Source organism: Dermacentor silvarum, chromosome 10, assembly GCF_013339745.2.
Source record: "Dermacentor silvarum isolate Dsil-2018 chromosome 10, BIME_Dsil_1.4, whole genome shotgun sequence".
NCBI classification, from domain to species: domain Eukaryota; kingdom Metazoa; phylum Arthropoda; class Arachnida; order Ixodida; family Ixodidae; genus Dermacentor; species Dermacentor silvarum.
Window position 1 is genome coordinate 64,194,007 of NC_051163.1, and position 25,154 is coordinate 64,219,160.

The 25,154-nt window shown below is 44.9% G+C and overlaps 1 long non-coding RNA gene across 2 annotated transcripts in view; it reads left to right on the plus strand.

The window, feature by feature from the left end:
* Positions 1–75: 75 nt before the first annotated feature.
* Positions 76–25,154, plus strand: part of LOC125940684 (uncharacterized) — a 28,453-nt gene continuing 3,374 nt past the window's right edge. Inside the window, exons 1-3 of one of the 2 annotated variants that reach the window (XR_007463877.1) lie at positions 76–5,626; positions 13,848–15,621; positions 15,825–19,626. This is a non-coding gene — a long non-coding RNA (uncharacterized LOC125940684). Of the gene's footprint in view, positions 5,627–13,847; positions 19,627–25,154 lie in introns of both variants that reach the window. The other variant, XR_007463876.1, reaches the window with a different exon arrangement.

Genomic DNA, 25,154 nt, shown 5'->3' on the forward strand with positions numbered 1-25,154 from the left:
GTTTTTAAAGCGCAGGAAACGTCACCTCGAAATAACACCACCGTCTCTGTTTGACAGTTCAAGACGTCAAAATAAGCGACCGTGTTCGCCATTTTGCTTTGCCGCGGAGTTCGGTCTCTGTGAGGGAACGCGTGTAATTTTGCGGTACTTGTGGCGTCTTAATCGTAGTGTCTGCTTCGACAAGTTACCATGAAAGAACAGTCTAATAATAATCAGGCTGCGCTTTCAATAAGCTGACGTACTTACCTGACGGCGCCTTGCGTAGAAGCACTTCTCGTCTCGTATCCTTGCTTGTCAAAAACTTGATGCGCGGAGTAGGGAAGAAATTCTTGGATATTTGTGCTATAGGACAGAAACGAAGTTTCACGTGCGGTGGGCTTGAAATTACATAAACAACACGCGTTGTCCTGCCTAAAGAGCATCCGTTCGGTGTGTGATCACGCATTAGCTGGGTCCGACACTACCTTCGATAGTTTAGGACGCTCGAACTGCTAGCACCCACCGCATGCGAACACAGCATGCCGTGCCGTGAATATACGTGTATTTTCATTACTGCGTTTGTGAAAGTGCAGACGCTTATTAGTCATCATCATTTAGCTGGCATAGGCAATATGTCGTCATTTCAGTCGCAACACAGATAGTTGCCTCGTACATTTGCGCCCCGTTTGTTGACTTGTCTGTGTTGACCGTCTTGCTCATGCTGACTTGTACACACTGTGGCCTTCATTCAGGGGCCCCGTGCAAAACCTGGTATCGCATATTTGTGCCTGGTGTTTATAAAGACGTAGCGAAGTTGTGTGCATCAACAGCACGTGCACACAACAAAAGCTTATGGTGCGCAGCTGCTGGTTGTACTTCTGTAAACAAGATGCAAAGAACAGGTGTGCAAGACTGTCTTATGCAACTAGCTGTCACAGTCCTTAAAGCAGCTACACCTGCTTCGATGACGAAAGTGGAATCTGCTGTTTAATTATTTTGCTGGCTTTTTCTACTTGAATCTTTTCCCATATGCATCTTAAGTACAGCGTGAAAGAATGAGACATTAAAAAAAGTGGCACAAGGTGCTGCGTACTGCCATCAGCGAAGCTAAATTTGCAGGATTAGTAAAATTCAAGTTATAAGAAAATTCATGGAGATAGCACGCATAGTGGCAATATGAAAGTGAAGCTACCGTGAGCTGGCAAGACAAAACAATGCAATACGATGATAGATGCAGAGTGGTATTTTCATTGTCTTGCGCACCTAATTTCAGCAACGAGTGCATCCTACAACTGTCTTTGGTCATGGCAGCAGACCTTGCAGATTGTTGCGGAGAAACGCAACACAGTTGCCACCACTGACCACAGCATCTAAACCTTCAAACTCTGCATGAAAGCTTCACTTAACACGGGCTCCGAGTAGCGTGTCAGCTTTCTCCTGCTGAATATTGTCCAGCAAATATGGTTGTGATTTAATAATGGCACAGCTGCATGTGCTTCTTTTTCAGGCATAAAATTTCTATCTAATTTGTCAGCCATAGCACAGTGCTGATTAGCTAATGGCAAGACAATTCCCCCCCCCCCCCCCCCCCCTTGTTCTACATATGCTTTCTTGAACTTTGAAATACTTTGCCATAGCCACTATGTTTGGGACATTCACGTGGTAGTTCATTAATATGCGGTCACTGGTTATATTTGCTTAATGATGACACTACCTTAACTCCATTATTCATGTACACTTGTCGACTGTTGCATTATCCCTTTAGAACAGAAGCAGCAGCCATAACTAGTTATACTACCTAGAAATATCTAATCTGATGTAGGAAACCTAGGTCAAGATTTACAGAGAGTTTTAGCACATCACTACGTATACTACCTGCACCCAAATTTGCATGCACAGTTGGGAGTGGAGTTGGTAGGGGTAATAGTAAAGCAAGACATTGATTTGCAAGGCAAGTTGAGTCATAGTTAACTGCGGAGAACGCAGTGCCGAAAGACACAGACTGGACGAGCGCTGGCTGACAACTTAAATTTTATTGCAGCCAACCACTTTTTTATGCATGCGCAGAGCCATATAACATTTCCACACCTATCTGGCATGCCAGATCACCTGGAAATGTTATATACCTTATTGGCGCAACCATTTGACGCAGTCTTTAACATCACTTGTGTGCGCACTAGAACTGAAACTTGTCAAAAGCAACAACAAAAAGGACGCCATCGTATTCATTCGTTAGAAAGGACACCAGTATCAAGGTAACACCTCATATTTTCAGTTGTAAGTCAGTGCTCGTCCATTGTACTGTGTCTTCTTTGTCCGTGTATTTTTGCGCTGCTTTCTCTCCAGTAATGCTACAACAGTAATACTGATATGTTAAATTACCCTTATGTAAATAATCACTAAAAAAATTCCAGAAAGTTTTACACAGTAAGAGGAGAAAAGTGCTTGAAAAGACGTGGCTGAAAAAAGCCAGGAAGCCTTTGTAAGAATGAAATGGCCACAGAAGAGACAGGCTGAAACTTTTGTTGTTGGATAAAAGCAGGAAAGAGTATGGCAAATGTTCTTAGAATGAAAGCCAATAGTGCTGAATCCTGGTATTCTGTATTGCTGCTCAACTGCATCACGGAAATGCTGCTATTGCAGGTCCTGGACACTGGACATGCAAGTGCCCTCTCAAGGAAACGCTTGGTCTGGATCTGGAATTTTGTGATTTGTGACAACACGTGGTCTGACACGAGCCATAACAGAGTGGGATTCACAGCTGCTCTATGTAATGGGACAGGACGAAAACAAAGAAATTAGGGAGCTGAAGGGACCTGCTTCATCTTCACAAGTCAAGTTTTTATTGAAAGCCAAGCACTTCGCAGTTCTTGCATAGTAATATGTTTGTGCAGTATGTTATATACCTTTATGCCATTGCCTCTTTTCTGTCGCACGTTCCTGCTTTGATCGTAGTCACTTCGTTTTTTATACTAGTATTGCTCTTGGCAATTTCTCATTGTACTTCAGGTGTTTGGTTTTCAATTAAAGGTTCACTTGTGGGAACAGTGCATGTCATGACTTGAGCAGAAACAGCGCAAAAGAATAAGCCATAAATAAGACAAACAACAGTGCTGTTGAGTTTCTTATGTCTTGTTTCTTTTTTTTTTTTTTGTATTTTCTGCTCAAGTCATGAACCAACCAGCCCAGGTGAATATGCTTCTGCAATGCATGGTCATGTCACTTTCCTCCTTCATTATCCTTGTCTTAATTTGTTGCTTTACTTGAAGCAGCTATGAATCTACTCCAGCTTGTTCACCTGTCCGTCCTGTTGCAGATTGCATTTGCTGCCTGCGTATCTGATGTTATCATTTGCGGAGCATTTCTAAACTGATTGGGACTTGCAGTGCATATACTGTTTCTTGACGTCATCACCGTATTGACTAGGCTGTCCTGTACTGCAGTTTCTCATGACACTACTGGCAATCAGATACCATAGCTGTCACAAGTTTTTCTGCTCTTGAGGCCCCATCATGCAGACTGAAAGTCTGCAAACAGCAGTGTTCCGAGTGCTTTCGCCATGCCAAAGTGACAACAATGGTCAGGACACATAATGAGAACATGGACCTTAACAACTGTCCAAACGAAACAGAGGTTCACAAAAACATGGATGTGAAAAATGACAACAATGGTTGAACAAGTGACATCTCAGTGATGACATTTGTTTGTCAAGGCGAGAAGTAGTTGTTGCCCTGATGAAGCAATGTCCCCTTGTTGAAGCTTGGCTGCAGGCTGACTTGTTTGCTCACGGTTGATTAACAATTGTCGTTAATTATGCCTGGCAGGGCTGCCAGAAGTGCATTGTCTGTTCTGTGGGCAGCATTGTACAGCTTTATTGCTCAGTGTGGCAGGGCCCTAATGATGCTGAAAACAACAACAAAAAAAAGGCACCTGTATGTAAGTGTGTTTTCTCCTCCACCCCGACCCTCATTTTGTTGACTTGCCACTCCATCTTCCTCATTTGTAATCTTGCTTGTCTCGTCTCTGTTCATGCGCATGTGACATTTCAGTGCTGAAATGTGGTCTAGATTATATATGCCTGTCGTGTGCATATTGCTTGGGAACTGCGCATATTTAGCAGTAGAAAGAGTGATCTGTAAGGTGGTGTCACCCCTGTACATACCAACCCTGTCCCCCCATACCCTTTCTCTTACATTCTTTCATGTTTAACCATGCATTAATCTCTCCTCTGAGAGCTCGAGATAACATGATGCTGAGAATTCGAAGTTGAAGTTTCATTTCACTCATACACAACACATAAATACACAAATCTAGTACACAGACAAGAGTCCCAAAGTATTAATACTGAAAATGGGACCCCCAGTTAGAAACTGCGGCAGAATTGCATAATAGGAAGGACACTTGCACTTTGTCGCCCACATGCTGCATACCGGTCAAGCTTAGAGCAGAGCAGTAATTATTGCGCAACATTTTTATCACTTGTTTAAATAAACAGCGTGGATTATTTGGAAGGAGTACTGAGGAAAAATTTTTGTCTAATTTTTTCTTGCTTTATCGGATAGCCGTCGACCCAGTAATTATGCTATGGAGCCTCCATTCCCCAAGATCGCAACAAATAATTGATTGCGTTACTTTTTAATTAAAAACGTCCTGAAACACTTTCGTTCTTGTACTGCCGGTCTACCCACGACACTCGTGCGTGGCTGCGTCTGCTGCATGTGGCCTTCAAGATAGACACGTAACCGCAGAACAAAAAAAAACTAACGGCACATGGATGCACAGACAGGAAAAGAATAGATTTGCACCCAAGTTTATTCAACACTTTACGACACAATGCATGCTGACGTGAACACTGTAATGCCCTAAGGTGAACAGAAGGTGAGGAATACATAAATAAATGCCAAACTTTTCGCTATCCCACAAACAATCCAGATCTGAAACTAACTATGATATCAGTGTGTCAGTCATGGAGGCACCGCCTCTCTTCTTGATATCACAAGCTTTGTTGCTGCTTTTAACTATTACTCATGCTCTCATCTCTCTAAGCATTACTGTGCACTCACCTCATCTGCACGTTGCGTTCTTCCATGTGTGTTGTGTTAGTCTTGTCAGAAGTTTAGCCTCAACAGCAGTGACTCTTAACAAAATGCAGTGGGATCAGAGACGACAAAACAGTTTTGTTCAGCAGAGGTGTCCCGAATCACCAACAAACTATGGGTCTCTTCGATTCGTCATCCTGGACTGTCCACGACTGACCAAGATGCTGCCTAAGGCAACACCCATTGACTGAAAGCAGAGCCTTTAGTACATCTGGGGCAGTCTGGGACGACAAATTCGATAGGCCCCATGCAAGTCTTTGAATGGTTCAGACAGTTCATCTTCACAGAGTTTGTCTTAAATAGAATCTACTGCATTGCTCTCCCGGTCAGTTTGTTTGCTGTAGCCACTCTCCTGTCTGCAAAGTGGCATTGTAGAAGACCATTTGCATGACTTGCAGGGGCCGATCAGCACTGGCAGCAGCAGCAGCAAAGTCAGCAGCAGCAGCCTGGTAGGAAGCGGATAGAAGTTACGGGACTTTTATGCAGCTTCTGCCCCCAGATGTTCGCCTTTCGCAGCTTGCTCCTGAGACACGAGCGAAAGCACACTGGTCAGTCACCATTCCATGCTGTGTGCTCTTTTGACTGAATACTGTAGCATGCACTATCATGAACAAATGAAGTATGAGTGGTACCTCGGCTTTTTTTAGAACTTCTGTTCACAAACTCTGGTTTGCGGGGTTGACAGGTCCCCAAGGGAGTATGGTTGTTAGAAATTCGGATTGTCGTCTGTCTGCCACCTATGGTGCGGCCTTTTTTGTATTCCACCCTCAACCTGCTACGTTGGGCCAGTGGGTGTGAAATTCTGTGGCGGAACATGAGGTACGATACCCAGCCACAGTGACCGCATTTTGATGGGGGCGATGGGTAAAAACAGTTGTGCACTTAGATATATAGGTGCACGTTGAAGAGTCCCAGATGGTCAAAATTAATCCGGAGTCTTACACTTTAGCTTTCCACATAGAGCCAGCATTGCTTTGGTACATTAAACCCCACGAATCAGTCAAATCAGTGCAGCCTCAGTTTTTAGAAGCAGCATCGCACGGCGTAGTTAGTCAGCTTCAGCACGTCGCACTGCATCATGCTCATGGAGATCTTCCATGCGACACTACCCAGATAATGTCACTTGTTTAACTGCACGTGCATTGTTTCCCTATGGCAAATTCTGCTTGGGTTCATGACCAATTTAGTGCGCGACTAAAGTTATGGTCGGAATTAAGCTCGCAAGCCGAGGTACCACTCTACAAAGTAGAGCACCTCTTGCGAGTAACAAATCTCTGGCTACTAGTATTTCGCTCCACTACGTATCCAGTCAACAGTGATGGCGTAGGCCTCAAAATAAGTGTACACGCCAAACTTGTGCTGACATTACAAAAAGCGGCAGAAACTGAAATGAAGGAGCGCATTTCGCAATTCATTTGTTAACAATTGTACAGTCAGCCAGAAAAGTTTACAGGACACGGGATTTGTGTTAAAGCTGATTTCTCGCCGGTGACAAGGCACGTTGCCTGGAATTCAAAAGTTTCCATCTGTAGTAGTTCTTGCAATCTACACAGCTATTCGTTGAACTAGAAGGGCCTTCTCAGGGGCTCTCTAAACTATTTAGAGGTGACAAGTAAGCCTGACCAGTCACTACACAGTGCTACCATGAGTACCTTCATCATCATCATCATCAGCCTATATTTATGTCCACTGCAGGATGAAGGCCTCTCCCTGCGATCTCCAATTACCCCTGTCTTGCGCTAGCGTATTCCAACTTGCGCCTGCGAATTTCCTAACCTCATCATCCCACCTGACTTTCTGCCGTCCTCGACTGCACTTCCCTTCTCTTGGTATCCATTCTGTAACCCTAATGGTCCACCGGTTATCCATCCTACGCATTACATGGCCTGCCCAGCTCCATTTCTTCCGCTTAATGTCAACTAGAATATCGTCTACCCCCGTTTGTTCTCTGATCCACACCGCTCTCTTCCTGTCTCTTAACGTTACTCCTAAGATTTTTCGTTCCATCGCTCTTTGTGCGGTCCTTAACTTGTTCTCGAGCTTCTTTGTTAACCTCCAAGTTTCTGCCCCATATGTTAGCACCGGTAGAATGCAATGATTGTACACTTTTTTTTTCAACGACAGTGGTAAGCTCCCAGTCAGGATTTGGCAATGCCTGCCGTATGCACTCCAATCCAATTTTATTATTCTGTAAATTTCTTTCTCATGATCAGGGTCCCCTGTGAGTAATTAACCTAGATAAACATATTCCTTTACAGACTCTAGAGGCTGACTGGCGATCCTGAATTCTTGTTCCCTTGCCAGGCTATTGAACATTATCTTTGTCTTCTGCATATTCATCTTCAACCCAATTCTTGCACTTTCTCGATGAAGGTCCTCAATCATTTGTTGTAATTCCTCTCCATTGTTGCTCAATAGGACAATGTCATCTGCAAACCGAAGGTTGCTGAGATATTCGTCGTCGATCCTCACTCCTAATTCTTCCCAGTCTAAGAGCTTGAATACTTCTTCTAAGCATGCAGTGAATAGCATTGGAGAGATTGTGTCTCCTTGCCTGACCCCTTTCTTGATAGGTATCTTTCTACTTTTCTTGTGGAGAACCAAGGTAGCTGTGGAATCCTTGTAGATGTTTGTTAAGATATTCACGTATGCCTCCTCTACTCCTTGATTACGCAATGCCTCTATGAGTACCTTAGTGAAATATTATTCCTGTGCGTGCAGCTGGGAACATGCAGTTTCACTCAAAAGAATGCCTGCCCTTTCCTGCGACTTTTCAAGACATTGAGCTCTCTTTTTCCATATTATGAGAGTCAACAAAACATGATGGCTGTTGGCCATAGTTTTTTGATCAGGGCCTCCATCTTGAACAAAAACATCCTCTGTTTCAATATTATTGTTGAATTCGACTTAGCTAAGCAAGACATTGCAGATGTTCACCATCTCAAAAATCAACATAAGAGACTGTTTTTCCCTTAGTCTTGAGTGGTGGCTGTTCAGTCAAGGCATGTTGCCCTATCCAGATTGAACAACGTATGAGTCATCATAGCTAAACATCCCATTGTTGTCCATCCCATGCTTTCATATGCTTCGGTTCCTCTTGTACAGTCACCATCATACTTACTTTATCCAAATATGCCTTCAGTGCCTTTCTTTGCTTCTTGTATCGAGGGTCCTGGAGATCTCTGATTGAGTTGCCTTCTATTGTGCCAGATGACGGCACGTATGAATACCAGGTTTTTTAAATTTTCTAACTAAATGTGCAAAGAGCACATCAAGAATAAGCATAATCAACAAAATGAAACAAATATTTTGTGGAAACTTTTTCAGCAATATGGGGGAAACCTCAGGTAAAAAAAAAAAAAAATTGGAGGCCTTTTATGAGCTTCGCCTTTAGGAGTGCAACGCGATAGCTTTCAAACATCCCTGACTGCTTCTCACAATTCCCGGCAACTGCAGCTTATGTAACCGTAATGTTTACCGGGAAACGCTGGCATGCGACCGCTATGCACGAAGGCGAGTTTCCCGGTAGAAACACGGCCTCTCGCGTGGGCCGATCCCGCAGGTGTTAGTGCACAGCTGCACCAAAAAAGTTACATCATTTTCAAGTTTCTGTCATTGTTACGCACTTTTAAAATTTCAGTCTGAGAAGATTTAACATAAAAGTAATGCGCTGTCGGTGTTTTGTTTCATGACATTTGTTTGCGGGCTGTCATTCTCAAAATTCCAAGGAATAACTTTGTTAAGAATGTAAGACCAGGTATGAGCGAGTTTAATGATAGAATGGTGTGGCAATATATACCGCATGGCATATAACAAGGTGTGTCATATACGTTTACCTAAATATATACGGGAGTTTTCTCTAACGAACAATGCCGGCGCCGACTCCGGATTTTCAGCGACATGGGGCCCTTAACGCTTTCATGTTATAACTGGAAGTGGGCTTTGCCCCAAGCCACTTAGGGCTTGTTTTGGAATTTGTACAGACAGCTCTTGTCATATGTGAAGGATAGGTGTACATTTCATATGCTTTACATCACGTGCCTGACCTCTCTGCAGCCGGAGATCTTTCATCAGTCTGTCTCCTCTGACCGTGCTTTTTAAGAAGAAAGTGACTCCGTGCCGAACATCGTCTAGCTGTGTTTCTGCTCTATACCAACAAATGATCTTTGCTACCTGTCATTCACTGTTGGCCGATGACATTTAGCCAGAAACTTCGTACTCGATACCGAAACCCGGCTAGGAAAAAAACATTTTTTTCTCGTGCGTTGCCTGTAGGCAATACTCGTCAATAAAGGGTTAATGTGTCTTCCTTGCAAACTATTAATGCTCGCTCCGCACAGCTTCTGTTTGTTAAAGTTAAGCTACTATAGATAGCAGCTGTACTTTCAATTTCGTTAATTAAATTCTCGGGTTTGGCATGCCGAAACTACAATTTGATTGTGCCATAGGGGGAGACTCCGGAATAACTTTAATCACCTGGGGTCGTTTAACATGCACCCAAATCATTGCACAATCCTACTTGCATTTTTCCCACATTGAATTGTGGTAACCGGAGCCACGATCCAATATGCGACATCAAGCTCGCAGAGGCAATGCCATAGCTATGTACTGAGCTATCGTGGCAGGAAGTGGCATAGCTACTAAGCTACCAGGAAGCTATTGCTCAACTTGACAATCATCCTCCAACAGTTTCTTCTCAATTTCTGTCCAAGTTTTTTACTTTGTATGAGTTGCAGAAAATCACCCAAAGAAAGACCAGTTGGAAAAGATCTGTAGGGAGACCATAGTGGTCATTTCATTTCAGACATATTCCACACCTTTCTTAAAGGGCCTGTCAAACGATTTGAGCACTGCAAACAAACGGGGTGGATAGATTACGCACTGACAATCGTGTCTGCAACATATTACACTAATGCACACCACAAAAACAGCTGAAAGTTCAAACGGCAGCCCGCATGCCCTTACTATCGAGGGAACACTACATGACAGAAATAACGTCACACTGAAGGCGTGTGTGTGTAACACCAAATGCCTGCAACATCAGCAACTTCGGCAAATCATTCATTGCGCAAAACCACCTTTGGAGGTGTGCCACAAAAAAAAAGTGGGGGGAAGGGGGGGGGGGGGGGGTAAAAAAAATCCACCTAAGCCCTTCTTGTGAGTTCAGAATGCGAGAGCATTAATGTCCAGTTGAGTGCCGCTGAGCGTTCCTTCGAGTTACGAACTCCTCGCGGGCAAGCGAGCGCATTGAGACGCTTGGCATCTTGATTTTGCCTTGCCAAGGCACAGTTGGAACGGAGGTGAGAGCTTGCGCAGACAAGAAACGCACGGATAATGCAGGCATCTGAGAGTGAGGGGGACATGGCATCGCGGCGATGCTCTCTCCCCTTGCGCAACACCAGGTGCGCTATCGCGGCAGCAGGTGCTTCCTTTCGCCCGCTCTGCTCCGCCGAGGCGCAGCTCGTGACTTGGCATCGCAGCCAATGGGAAATTAGGTGCCGTTTCACTCTTACGGATGACAGACACCGGCTTTTTAGCTCAATGGGCCGTTTGACGCTTTCGCAACGGACGCATGCAGAGGGGAAGGCAGAGGGGGGGGGGGGTCGGGTTGCGACGACCGACTCTGTTAGTGCCGGGAGCTGCCAGTCTGTATGTGCAACGAAGTTAAATAAAATTTGTTTGTCCTGCCGTATCACAATTTATAACAAGAAAGGGCCAGTACATTTGCCTGACTAATATAGCTACAATACGGATAGAGGTAGCGTGAACAGTTAGGGCTCAGAACAGAACTAGAACCACAACAAAATGAAACCTCCTTTATGTCTAGAAAATGCTACAGAACGAAAAAAAGAAGAAGCTGTCACGGCCTTATAAACGAGTTGTTAGACATTATAAAAAAGAAATCTTGTCTATTTACCGTTCTCCAGTTTTAAAGAAAAGCAGAAGTCCGGACATTTGGCCGTCCCAGCTGCGTCACGTCAGAACACGGGACGTTTACTGAAAAGTCAAGATTGTCCCGCTGAATTCGGGATGGTTAGAAACCCCAGTCGTGACATAAACCTGACGTGATTCCTCAGCCTCGGCATGGTAGAAGGCTGTCAAGGAATGTCGCTCACGAGCGCTAGTTGAGGTGAAAGAAGAGAGTGTATGTTGGCAGTGAAACTCGTCCCCTGGCAACATGTTGATGCAGCATTTCAATTTATTCTATCCACTCTAATAATGAACCACTTTTTTAAATCCTCTAGAATCTAGACAACAATGCCCCCCCCCCCCCCAAAAAAAAAAAAAAAAAAAATTAGGAGTGGCTTAGCTCGACTATGCCAGGGTATACGTAGTGTTCGGCCACATCGTTCAGAACTGGTAGACCTGGTGGCATGGGCGGGTAACGATACGCATTGGTAATGCTAGAGAGTGGAATCTTCTGCTTAACGAAAAAGTGCACATTTTACAAACCCGCGCCACGGTTTCACCGCACTCAGGCGGCGCCGCTTAACTCAACCTTTCACGCATAGTACTACTTACCGGCGTCAAGTCTTTCGTGTGCCACAGTCTTTCACACACGTCGCACACATATCCAAACGGATTGTTTACGAAGTCTGTTTCGAAGGTCGGAGTCGCACCGGTGCTTTCGCTAAGTTTCACCGTACAGTCAGTCAATCGGCTAGCCTTGATGTCATCGACGGCATCTTGTTGTTGCTGCTGCTGAGATGGTTGGGCACGTTGCTCAGCCTCCTGGCGATGCCGCTTTGCTAGACATTCCTCCCTTTGCTCTGGTGTCTCTGCAGCACGTTTAGCCTTCTTCTGTTCGTTCTTCCTACGCTCAACTGCTAATTGCCAGGCAACTACTTCGGGATCCAATGAGTTAAGCTTCTCCACTCTTCTGCACTGCTGAGCAGCAATTTCGCTCTCCTTCTCCATGACTATACCACACTGGAAAACGCCCAGCGCAAATGCCGGGCAAACGCCTGGCGCGCCAGCTGTGCGTCGTGTGACGTCACTGCTCCTCACGCGTGCGCAGCACGGCTCTCCAGGAGCCACGCAAAACTGCTCAACCTCGGCCAGTGTAGCTCACGCTACAAAACTCTAATTCGGGCTAGTCAGTGCATATTCATGGGTAGGTGCATAAAGTACATTATGTTAAGGGCTAATAAATGTGAACAAGAAAGCCAAGAGCCCCTTGGCTGATCATTGTGCGATCTGCAGCCGCTTGCCATTGTTTGACAATGCAAATATATCTTGTTCCGGCGCAGGAGTAAGGTTACATGAGGAGTTATAAAAGCGTACCCCATCTTCCGGAACTCGGATAACTGTGCCGACTGTTTGTCAGTTGCACTATCCACTAAATAAATAGACCTATGGGAAGGCATTTGATTTGCATTACTGTCTGCTTCACACCATTTCTAGGTTTTTCTTGTGTGCATGCATGATTAGAGTGAGGGTTGTTTGGAGCTATTTATTTGTGTCATTTTAGTCAAGGCTTTTAGTTGCGAGTTAGCGCTGTTGTCCGTCCTGTTCCTTTTGTGTGCTGCTTGGTACCTAATATGTCACGATGAGCACTTTACAGCTTCCGGTGTATAACGAAAGCTTTCCACAGGACAGTGGGAGGGTGCCCTTTAACTCTTTGTGGCCGCGTGCATTTACCTTATTTGTGGTTGTTCCCGCCAGGAGCATTTTTCATGCATTTAGATGCCACGCAGAAAAAGTGTTCAGGTAGACTATGAAATTTGTTTCAGAAAATTCATTTATTCCCAAGTTTCTCGGTCGTACTTGAGCACTGCGTGCTAGTGCTCGAAGCGCTCTCCTTAGTGGAGGCCAGGATTTCCACTTCAGGCCTGTATGGTCCTCATCGTTGCTGTCTTCTAAAGTGCTATTATCCAAGGACGTTTGCTGACCATCTGAAGACCAAATGTATTCGCCCGTGTCTCTAAAATCTTCTGATTCACTGAACTCAAGTGACTTTCACCCATAAAACACATGTGCAAAAAGTTCTGCGAGCAGATCCTGTTGGCGCTTTGTGCCACGAATCATGCGAAAATTTCTTCGTGCATGGTAGAAAGAAAGGTGCTGCGTTCGTCTGGAGACATTGCTGCGAAGTGCACTCATTAATTGAACAAGTTCCCGAAAGCTAGCGCCAGCAACCCAAATAACCGGCAAACGTGAGCAGACGCACGTTTCGGGCGCTTCCCGACATCTGACCAGAACGGATATTTTCACGTGTCAGATAGGCTCAAACGTGACCGCAAAGGGTTAAATAACGTTGGAGATGCTGTTTAAACAGAGAAAGATGTACCGTAGTTTCCGGTGTATAAAGCGATTTTTTTTTTCAGAATTTTTTATCGGTGTGTCTTATGACTTGTATGTTGTTTATTCCGGAAAAACTGTCGTCAAAATTGGATTTGATATTATGGCCACGTGAAGCGTGCTGGTTGACTTAATTGCTACGGGTTCTGTGCGCATATGCTTGCGTGTGACCCGCGTTTACGGAGTGAAACGTCGCTGTAATTTTTTTCTTAAATCGCTTGCCTAACAAACAGGTGCATCTTATGCACCGGTGTGACTTCCATATTTTTTTTTCCGGGGAAAACTGCCGTTTTGAAGGGGGTGTGTCTTATACAAAGGCGCGACTTATAGACTGGAAAATATGGTACACAGGAATGGTGGCAACGGTTGTGTGGAAGTGTTGCTCCCTGATGCGTACGGTTCTTTAGGTCACGTTTTGTTGTAGCTGCCTTGCACGTACAGCATTCGGTGCTTATTTTGTGTGTGCAGGGGAGAAGCCATTCGGGTGCAACATCTGCGGCAGGATGTTCAGGCAGAAGCATCACTTGGTTGCCCACATGTCCACCCACCGGATCCCGGCTAATTCTTAAACCGGCCCGGCGCCAGCACTCACTCGTAGGCTGCTGTCCGGCACAGGAACGGTTGACAGTCCACCACGGCTGCCAGTCACTTTCATGAAACGCTGGTTGGATGCTTGGTCGAGGAACCCCGTAATGTGCAGTTGGCCAGAAAAGCCTACGGGACACGGGTTCCACAGCAAATGTGAACACGTGTTCTGTTAAGGCATGGCCTTCTAATTTAATGACTCACTGTGTCACAGACCACTACATGCTGAAACTTCAAATTTGAGGTTGTGTGCCCAGACTATCCTACAAACCGATCTATCCTACAATAGATATCACCGTTCTGTCGCATCAGCTGGATTACTTGAAGCGTCAAACATTACTTCCAAGACAAATAGCAGTGCAATGTTTTCTATTTGTCCAAAATTTGCTAATTAACTTTGTAATTAATTGCATGTCTCCAATCATAGAATTGAAGTCAAACAGTAAAATGTCCATTTAGCAAAAATCCTGTGCTTAACACCAATTTTGAGGAATACATCTTCAAAATCTGGTGAAATGCATAGATATTTCGTTTAACGCTTATCAAAAGGTTGTGGGTTTCGTTCCTAATTGCCACGGTCATATTCCGTTAGAGGAACGGAAGAAAGCTCATCTATTGGGATTAGGTGCATGTTAAAGCACCCCCCGGGTTGTTGCAATTAACCCAGAACTTTTCACTATGCAGTTCCTCAGCCTGCATGATGCTTGGACGTTGAATCCCATGATTTGGTCAAATTAAAAAAAAATTTTTTTTTATGTGCTGACTGATACATTAGTGCATTTCACTGCAGGTGTTGAGGACATATTTCTCAATGCTGAGCACAGTATTTTGCCTGAATGGATTTACCTCATTACTGCTTGGTTTCGATTCTGCCATTAGAACAGTTGCTTTAAAGTGAATAATTACAAAGTTAAGTTGTAATACTTCTTTATAGTATAGCCAATGTCTCTCTGCACTAACTCTTGCAGGTAGTGTCTGCCTCTTCTGTAGTAACTCGGCTCATTGCGATAACTACCACAGGAGATTGTAAATAAGTCTGTTTCCATTAATATAGATGACTCAGTCAACTTGTTTCACTGCTGTGTTCACAACATTACAGGAATTACTAATATATATCTATGTATAGGTTTTATAAGCCACACCCTCCATCTTATAAATGTAAGAACTCTCCATTTTTCAGTGAGGGCTGTAGCCACAGTCATAAGTTGATGCATTTCCCACTACACTGTTATCCTTTTGATCAGTAAGAGTCTAAGTGTTTTTTCTTTTTTTTTTTGTATGTCTGTGTTGTGTGCGTTTGTGAAGACATGCAGTGTAACTTTTGGCACAAAATCTTTGAGCTGAAAAGAACCTTGCATTTTTTTTTTTTTGGTTTAACAACTGCACCTTGACATTCTGCACAAGACATTAAAATTAAAATGTGGTTATAATGCAAGTCTACATTTCCATGCATGCATTATATTGTACTTTCTGTGAATGACCTCTCTTACTGTATCGACACTTATCATCTGTGTGATGCAAGACATGCTTGCTGAAATCGTAAAAATTACAAACAGTGTCATTGCTTTGATGGCAATATCGGATTCTGTGCACATTATGAACACTTTAGTACATTCTTGGACCGACTCAGGCATTGCTGATTGCTCTAGAATGTCAAGTATAAATAACAGCCAGGTTGTGTCAACGACCACATTTACTGTATCAACACTTATCGTCACTGAGATGCAAGACATGCTTGCTGTATCGTAAACATTACAAACGTTGCTGCTTTGATGGCAATATTGGATTCCGTGCACATTATGAACACTTTAGTGCATCCTCGGACCAACTCAAGCACACCTGAGTGCTCTGGAATATCAGGTATAAATAACAGCCAGACTTCAGGAATACGATTTCATTTGAGAACCGCCTACTATAATTTCCAGCACTACTGTTACTTAACCCCTAATCTGCCATGTGAATTTTTTTTTTTTAATATTTAAAACTGCAGAATTTTTTTGAGACCTGCGTAATTTTCTGGCAATGTTTTGTAAAGAATATGATACCAGAAATGCCTACTGCATTTTTACTTGCCTTGTTAAAAAAAAATAGCAAAAGTCATTGCATGTTATGTAATTGCCAAAATTACAAGAAACAGCACATATACAAATGTGCAAAAATTGCGGGAAGTTCACTACGACTTGTCATCAGCACCAGATGACGCTCGTAATGACGAGTTACGTCGTCATCAGCAGCTGAGGGATTAAAGGCCTCCTAAACCGCCCCGAGTTCGAAAATTAGTAAATAGTGTCTGATGTGTACTAGTACAATGAACGTATAGGTGAATTTTTTTTTAGATTGGTGCCGTAATAGGAAAGTTATAGTGATGAACGACTATGCAACTGCCGCGGTTGCTCTCTTGCCCTCGCCACCTTTCTCACTGGCGCTCTATCTCCTCACCGCATACTTTCGCCAACTCCATGCAGTACAGCAAAAACTACGTGTCGCATCAACACACCAGAAGAATTGTCTGCCGCTAATCGCTCTCCGCGCAACGTCAGCTGAATGGAAGCTTTATAAAACGATGGTGTAAAAAAAAAAATGTCAAAGGTGATTTAGCAGCCCTTTAAGTATTGGTTTGCTTTCTTAGCGTAAGTTTGTCGAGTAGGGCGTTCAGTCCCGTTGGTTACTGTTTTTGTCAGTCACCGCCGCGATTCCTCTGTTGCGAGCTTTAGGTCACGGGTTTCATTACTGGCCATGGCATTCACATTTTCTTGGGAACGAAATGCAAGAACACTCGTGTGCTTAGATTTAGGTGCATGTTAAGGATCTTTTGTTGCTTTAACACGTTAAACCGAACAACTTGATTTGATTAGTGAGAACTTCCACAGGTATTATCCAGTACCTATAACATGTTGAAGCCCTAGCATTTCCACATTTATTAGCGACTTCACTTTGCTGCAGTTGCAATAGCAGTTATGCATTCTCTCTTTCGTTGTCCTCTGCAATTCGTTGTGCTGTGCTTCTGTCAAAATCACTCTTAATGCTTTGCATGTGTGCATGGTAAGTTAATTTTGGTATGTGCAGAATCAGCCATGAAAAGAATGCCAATACTTTGAGCATTACAATATTACCTGTTTTTGTGTTCAATGTGTTCATTCTCTCATGTGGCTGCTGCAAAGATTGGCATTCTGTTTTTATGCTAAGTTGAAGTGATTTGAACTTTGCTGGTAATTTTTTGTTCGTAGTTTTAACGTTTGGTCTGCATAAGCATTGTGATGACTGCTTCGAACTGGGCAAATGAAGTGGGTCTGTGCGAGAGTGTACATGGGTGTACCGGCGTCTGTGCAAGAGTGGTTCACACAAATTAATTACATTTTGATACATATTGGATACATACATATTGGATACATATTGATACATACAATACGCATATTGCAGATGCAGAAGTGTAGCTGTAGTGTCTGTTAAGCCAGGTGTCCTTGTGTTTAATAGATGGCATTTACTGCGCATGTGTTTGTGTCTTGATGCCAAGTTTTGAGTGTTTTATCGCCGAGAGGCTTCTGGATGCAAAGCTCTGTGTGTTCATATTTATTAAATACCACACTACACAAGACTCGCGTTCAGCTGTTGAGGTTAACAGGCATTGTGTAGCCATTTGGGCCTTTGTGTGATATGTGTCATCGAAATAAACGCAAGGAGCCCAATTCAAACAGGTGTTCGTCATGGTGGCTCAGAGGCTGTTGCAATCTGCAGCTGAGTGCAAGGTTGCGAGTTCTATTCCCTTCCGAGGCAGCCACATTCCAATGAGCTGTGATCATGAAAGTGCAGAGTGACATCTGCGTTGCTATGGCACCAAGTGACAACACTGATTCGCAGGACAATGCTCGAGGCATGTCGGAATCAGTATGAATTCCTGTGTCATTTCTTATCACCAGGCTGTGCAGGCTGTTAGACGCTAAAGAAAAAGGTAATTTGGAGCTGTATTTGTAAATTACCCATCTCATATGCAAAAGAGAAAGAAACCGCTTATCATGAGAAGGAGTATTGGAGTATTGGTAAATCAGAAAAGATGCTGTCGCAACCACCCTGAAGTTTCCATATTAACTCGCTGTAATGTCATGGATTTTGATGACATCTGCTCGGGCCTAGTTAAATTTTTATCCGAGTTGTGAAATGATACTGTATCAGTCTGAACTAGCTTGGCGTTTTTCTTTAATGCCCCTTTAACAAACATACTTGTTCGCTGCTGTTGACAACTCTGCACTGTGTACACTGCTTTTGTCTGTTCAAGGCTGTTGGCTACTGTGTGAGGGGACAATTGTTTTCCATACTTGGCTGTAAAGTCAAAATTGCACATACAGTTTTCAAAAGTGTCGAGTGACTCATTGATAGTTTTTAATTGACGCTCTGTTAGTTTCCTTAGGTTTCCTATTTTGCACTGCTTGTGTTTCTCATATGTGTTCTCTGACATTTTTTGTTCACACTTTGTCCTCAGTATTTGTATCTTTGGTTATTCCTTATTTTTGTTTGCTTACGTGTTTGCTTAAGTAGGATATGTTTAGGTGCTGTGATTGACTTGTCTTCCCAGTAGTTATCCTGTCGTGAAAATTCCCGCGCCGCAGCGCTTGCAACCAAATCTGGCGTAAAACTGTGCGGTGGCACTGCGGCCGCAAGCACTGTGCTGACTTAACTGAAACCTAGACTTCTACAGGACTTCGCACACAAGGAGTAGACCAGCACCAGTTATTGCACTCGTGTCCCATGGAGAGACGAATGGCTCTCCTAGGGGAATTGCTGGACTGTCCGTGCACAGATTGCATGTTCTTGTGGTGCATTTTATTTACTACTGTGTTTGAGTGTTGTATTTTGCACATTTTCTTCAGAATGAATAAGAAGTATGCAGTGCCTGCGGGGATGCCAGACTGAATGATTAGCTTTTTCTTAGCGAATACGATGGTTTCCTTTTGTCATCTGTGCCACAGCTGTTTCGTCACCTTTGCATGACAGATGGCGACAACATTATGTGCTATTTCTTGGAAGCCATCATTGCAACAGACAAGGCATGCTTCTGGTAAATTCTGGGTGAAACAGACAATTATTGTGCCCAAGCAGAGTATAAAGCAAACTCTCTGTAAAGGCATGAGGTAGACAAGCAGCATTAAAAATAGGATATGAAAGAGTGACTTTTGGAATGGGACTACCGCGTTGTGTCCTATCTGCTGCATGCTTCGTCATTTATTCTTTGTTTTGTTTTGTTTTGTTTCTTGCATTAGGGTGAATTTGCACCAACTAGCTAAAAATCAATTTGCAAATGCTATTTCAAAATTGGAACTTGAACAAGTGAGTGCTTTGCCAGGATGGCCTGCGTATCCTACTCATAGGGTGGCAGAATGATTGGCACTTTAAATTGACATGCAGTCTCTTGCTCTCCGTTTTACCGGCAGATCTGGCCGAGACACCCGCTGCCTTGGAGCCTCGGGGGCAGGTGGACACCACTTCCTCCTCTTGTGCTCAGGCCACCAACAACAGCAGCGATAGCAACTCTGTCGATGGGACTCCTGTGGCAGTGAGCGATGAAAGCACCTTTGCTTTTGTCTCAGGCGATACTGGCATTTCACTGCTGGCGATCAAGCAAGAACCGTTGGAGGAACACGAGAATTCACAGTTTGGAGACCCAGAGGTATGGCTGTCATCCAGTTCCTAAATTTATTTCTTTTTCCCTTTTTTTTGGTACTTACATGTTCACAGTTTTTCAAACATCATCCGACTGTAGAATGCCGAGTGTGGGCCTTATTACAAGTGATATATTCGAAGCAAGTTAGTGTGTGCAGAAAAGTACGGGGCCAGCGCTGGCATTATGTGCTAGGCTGTTCTGCTAGACAGAAGCAGCTCTTACCACATTTATTCACTTTTCTACATATTTTGTCTCTCTGTTACAATGATGGTAGGTGATTAGGCAGCTGCCACATGCTACTGTGAAAGTAGTGCTGTGAAACCTGGATGCAATGAAACCGGTCCGGGATGGTGCCATTGTAGCTCGATTGGTAAGGCACTGCACATGTAGTTAGGAGGATCTGCAGCAAGTTATCTTTTTGTCCATTTTCATTTCCCTTTACCTGATGTAACGAAGCAGAACCGCCGGTCAGCCTGGTGCATCACCGACCTACGGGGTCGGTTCTGGCTGCTTGCAGGATAAAACCTCGTGGACACCGAGTTCGACCTGTCCTTTCTTGCGTACCATGTAGATTAACACCTTGGTACTCATTATTTCTACACTTCAGTTAGACATAAGCATGAACATTTAATTATGAGTGTGTGAATACCCAATAGTAGATTTCAAATCGAATAAAGAAAAAAAAAGCCGAATATCGAATCTTGCAAAATATAATGCTTATCAATTTTAAGCGAGAAAACGCGGTGCAGCACTTGCGCAGCAGTCTCCTAGCATTGCATAACAAAAATGTAGCTAGTTATCGGTAACTTAGGTACGCCCGTGAGCAAAAGTATACGGACCAGGGGTTGCGCGATAAAGCCAATTTTTTTTCCTCTGCCTGTGAACGCAACTTGAAATTGAGAACTGCAGTCCAAACTTGGCATTGTAAAACTTTTCAGTACACTCGTCAATTCCAGTTTATGCTTGTTAATTACAAAGACATTCACTTTTTCGGCGACCCTGTGGTCAGTATACTTTTTTTTGCTCACAGGTGTACAGTAAAAGCTCGATGATACGATCACGGCTAATCCGAATTTCCGGATGATACAAAATTTTTCGTGGTCCCGGCCGAGCCCCAATACTTTGCAACGTGCTAGAGAACGGTTGTTACGAATCGATTTCCGGTCTGCGTCTGTTGATACGAATAAACGCCGCCTCACCGACGGCCGCGAAAGAGAACAGCGCGCAGTCACGCGCTTTCTCCCATTCTCTTTTGGTGCAGAGGCGCGGACGTGGCGCCGGACAGCGCGGACTCCGCGACTGGGCGCGAAGAGTTTGAAGCGGTGGCAATTTGTACTTTTCCTCCTTTTCGGCGGCTGCCCATCGGACGGAGTGGCTGCTGTGCTTCGGGCCGCGTTCTTTGTGTTTACGCCATTTTACCTAGTTGCAGCGAGCTATGTCTACCGAGATAGGATTGTCTACCGAGATAGAAGGACATTAGAGACTTTTTCTTCAAGAAATAAATGTTTTTACGTACATGTGCCTGAGTGAGTTCACCTCTGACTCTTTAATTTAGCTACAGTCGAATCTCGTTAATTCGAACACGCTTATTTCGAACATACCGCGCACCGACAATGCTCTTAGCAGCGCGCCAAATCACGCGGCGGCGCCTCCGACCGGCATTGCTCCGACACCGCCGTAGAGCAAAAGCTCAGGAGAGACCCCTCAATGCCGCGCACGAAGGAACGGGGGAAAAAAAAAAAGAACCCGCGGCGGAAATTTCACCCTCTCTCAAATTGCAAGGTCGCCGTTTCTGCATCGTGCCGGAACAAGCGTGTACGTGCCGACTAGTGTGTTCTAGACAACCGTATTCTAGCACACACTAGTGCCGACGTCTCAGCCACGCGGATAAAATGGCAGTGAACCCTTCTCCTCTATGCTTCCTCTATTTTCTAGTCACATGTTGACCTTGCACGCTGCGGCAGCAGCGCAGAGGGAAGCAGCGGCGGAGGCGCAGTCGGGCCAACGAAACTGCCCACGCCCGCAAACGCTCGCTTCCTGATAACGGCAGAAAACGAAACTTCAGGGAGCGGCTAAAATAAGCTGGCGCCAGCACGGCGGCGGGCGCGCACGGAGATGTGCGCACGGAGTCGAAGGTGAGAAAACTGCGAGGGAGTTGAGAGGGAGGGAGAGAGGGCGAGGGGAGCCACAGAAGCAGCGGAGTTGACGCGGCCAAATCCGCTTTCCTGCCGCCCTCCTCCCTCACCTTCGACGGTCTCCGCGCGCACCCGTGTGCCGGCGCCGCCCGCTCCCTGAAGCTTCGTTTTCTGCCGTTATCGGGAAGCGACCGTTAGCCGGCCTGGGCAGTTTCGTGGCCCGCGCTTGCTATGGGCTTGCTCGCCGCGATATTTCACGGCTCGCATCGTTCGTGCATCGTGCTATGGTGCACGAATACTTCAAAAATACGTCCTTTTAATTCGAACAAATTTTCGGGCCCCTTCGAGTTCGAATTATCGAGATTCGACTGTAGTTTTAATTGTTTCGATGATACGAATTTCGGCTAATACGAATATTTTTTGTGACCCCGTGAGATTCGTATCATCGAGCTTTCACTGTACATAGAAATCAAGATATACAGTAAGGTCCACTCTTATTAAAAGGAAGACCAAATTAGTAGGCCAGCACTGATTACAACTCAGTTCTTGTATATGAAGTTCTGGAAAATATATTTTTTATCTGTAGAATTTTTGTTGAACAGAACCAAGTAAGTCAGTCAGTCAAGAACTTTATTGAGGTCCTGAGGAGTTTTACGCCATTGGAGATCCCACGCGAGGAGCTCCTCCGGCCGAAACCGTAGGCGTTGTCCAAGTCGGGACAGGAACATAGTGACGCTCCGCCAGTTCTTGGGCGCTCTGGACTGTGTTCATTTTTTTTTTTTTTTGCTCCGGAAATAATAAATTAGTAGCGTCAATTTGTACTGAATACCAATGAGGTTCTCAGTTTAATAGCGTACCTGTGTTTCGCGGCAATGCTTTATTTATTGCATAAAAAGTATTGCTTTCCAGTTCTCCAAAATACAGAAGGGCTGGCCCAAATTTTCGGCAGATGGGTTATCGTAACTCAATCTGCGCGACAGGCGAAGTGACTGCGCATTGCGTGACTCGATCACCGCTCCACACATAGCAGCGCCGATGATAAAGAACAGCATCGTTCATGCAGTTTCATTATCCGGTTCGGCGCATCATTTGCCACCTGTCAAGAGATAGATAGAAGATCGATTTTATTGATAGGAAAGAAAGACAGGTCGGCCTGAGCTAGTGTGCTCTAGTCTGCTACTCAGTACTGAGCAAGAGGGAAAGGGGAGTGAAAGCACTGGCATGGATGATGATAATGACAAGAGAAGCGGTGAGTGCTTATGTACATTAGACGGTGGCCCTACTAGAGCCACTCGTCTAGCTTCGTGTCCTGCAGAAACTTAAACAGCACTTTAGTTGCCCGCGTTGAAGTTGCAGTGTCAGCCCATGGGCCGACAATACTAGTGTCCTTCGATAGTGGTTGCCTGCCAACGCTGGCTAGGGAACCTTCCTATGTCCTTCGCGCCATGATATATGCTGGGCAATCGCACAATATGTGTTCCAGCGTTTCAGGCGTCTGGCAGTGTTCACAATCGGGGCTGTTCGACTGGCCGACGAGGTGTGTGTAGCGACGGGTGAAAGCAACACCTAGCCGAATTCTGTGTAGCAATGATGCTTTGCTCAGCGTAACCTTCGGGGGCAAACAGAATTTACCGTCTGGGTCGATCATATATAGGTGTCTGTGGATGTTGTCAGCATGGGCTCTGTATGCCTTCGTAAGGTCCTGCACGACTGCCTTGATCACTCAGTTGGTGTCAGGTCACGATTATGCAATCCATACTTCATCAGAGGAAGAGAATGCCAATCTTGCCTCACTGTCTGCGAGTTCATTGCCAGTCACACCACACATGACTAGGCACCCATTGAAAAGTGATCACATGGCCACCTAGCTTGGCACTGTGATGAAGTTCAGTGATTTCTAGCACGAGCAGGTAATGTGGTCCTTTCTTTAAAAAGCATTTAAATATTCTGAAACACAGAGGGTCACGGCAAGTTCGCGTGACTTCCAAACACTCGCTTTGGTTTGCAAGACGGTTTGCCAGCTTTTCAAGTGTTGCGCGGCTGCTGGGAATACACCTGAGTTGATTCGACACCAAACCATAACTTTAGTCGCAGACGCCTGAGGAAAAAGTGCTGATTAGGCCTAGTGGCGTAGGCAGTGTTCGCAAATTCGCAACTGGCCGATGTGGCAACGGGCTACAAGCCGTCGCCGAATGCTTGCTACGAATACGGTCGTGAGATGGCGCATCAGCTGTGTTCGCTTCCGTGATCGCACATGCAGTTAAGATCGCGGCTAATCGCCACAATTGGGCAGCGCCACCAGATGGTGCAGCGTGTCCAGATAGAAGTGCAACAGAGCGGCCCAGCTGTTGCGTGACATGTTTCTCGGCATTGTCACACGCACCGGTGTGCCATGCATTTCAAATGCCACCCCAGGCTTCGCGACGGCGGCGCTAAACGGCGCCGAGTGTGAAAGAGGAATCTCGCTACAGTACACGGCTCACACATAACTCATTTTGATGGTGGCAATACGTTGTGTGGCTATATTGATTCAGTGCTAACGCATTACTGTCGACGGTAATCGTGAGAACGTTGCGCGGCTGAGCACGAGGTCGCGAGATCGAATTCCGGCCACGGCGGCCGCATTTCGATGGAGGCGAAACGCAAAAACACCCATGTGCTTGCGTTGTAGTGCACGTTAAAGAATCGCAGGTGGTCAAAATTAATCCGGAGCCCTCCACTACAGCATGCCTCATAATCAGAACTGGTTTCGGGACATAAAACCTCAGAAAGAAGAGGTAATCGTGAGATGGGTTCTGCCAGCTTTTTGTTTTTAAATTCGATTAACATGAACTATTGTTTGTTTTCAGGTAGCACGCACTGTGACACTGTAAAAGGGGTTTGGGGTAAGAGGTAAACAGTTGCATGTGGGTAGCTGTCAGTTGGCGTGTACTGTGGTGCCGTTTGGTGCATAGTTCTCCCACATTCCCATCAGCTACATATATTAACGAAGTTACAATTGAATTGCACGAGGACAATTGGCCCGGTAGCAAGTCCTATACTTGCGGACAACTTTCTGTACAATTGAAAGGAACGCTATGTGGACATGACTTCTGCTCATGTGCTGCTACGCCAAGTTGTCCGGCGTAGCTTGGCAGCGCTCCCGGTTTCTTGAAACGCATATTCGAATCGGCGTAATGTCTACGCACGACGGTTTCGCATTTGCCCATACGTGCAAGAGAAAAGTGTAAAAAATAATCCAAGCTTATGACTGAGTGGTGTATGTTACGTCTTATTTTAGTACTAAGTAAGATGTTTATGTTTTCTCTGCAGCAGCTTAACCTGTCACGAACGAGTATGTGGGACTATATTCCGAAGCGCTCTTACTTGTGCAGGTTTTGTGCCTGTAGTGTTTATTTT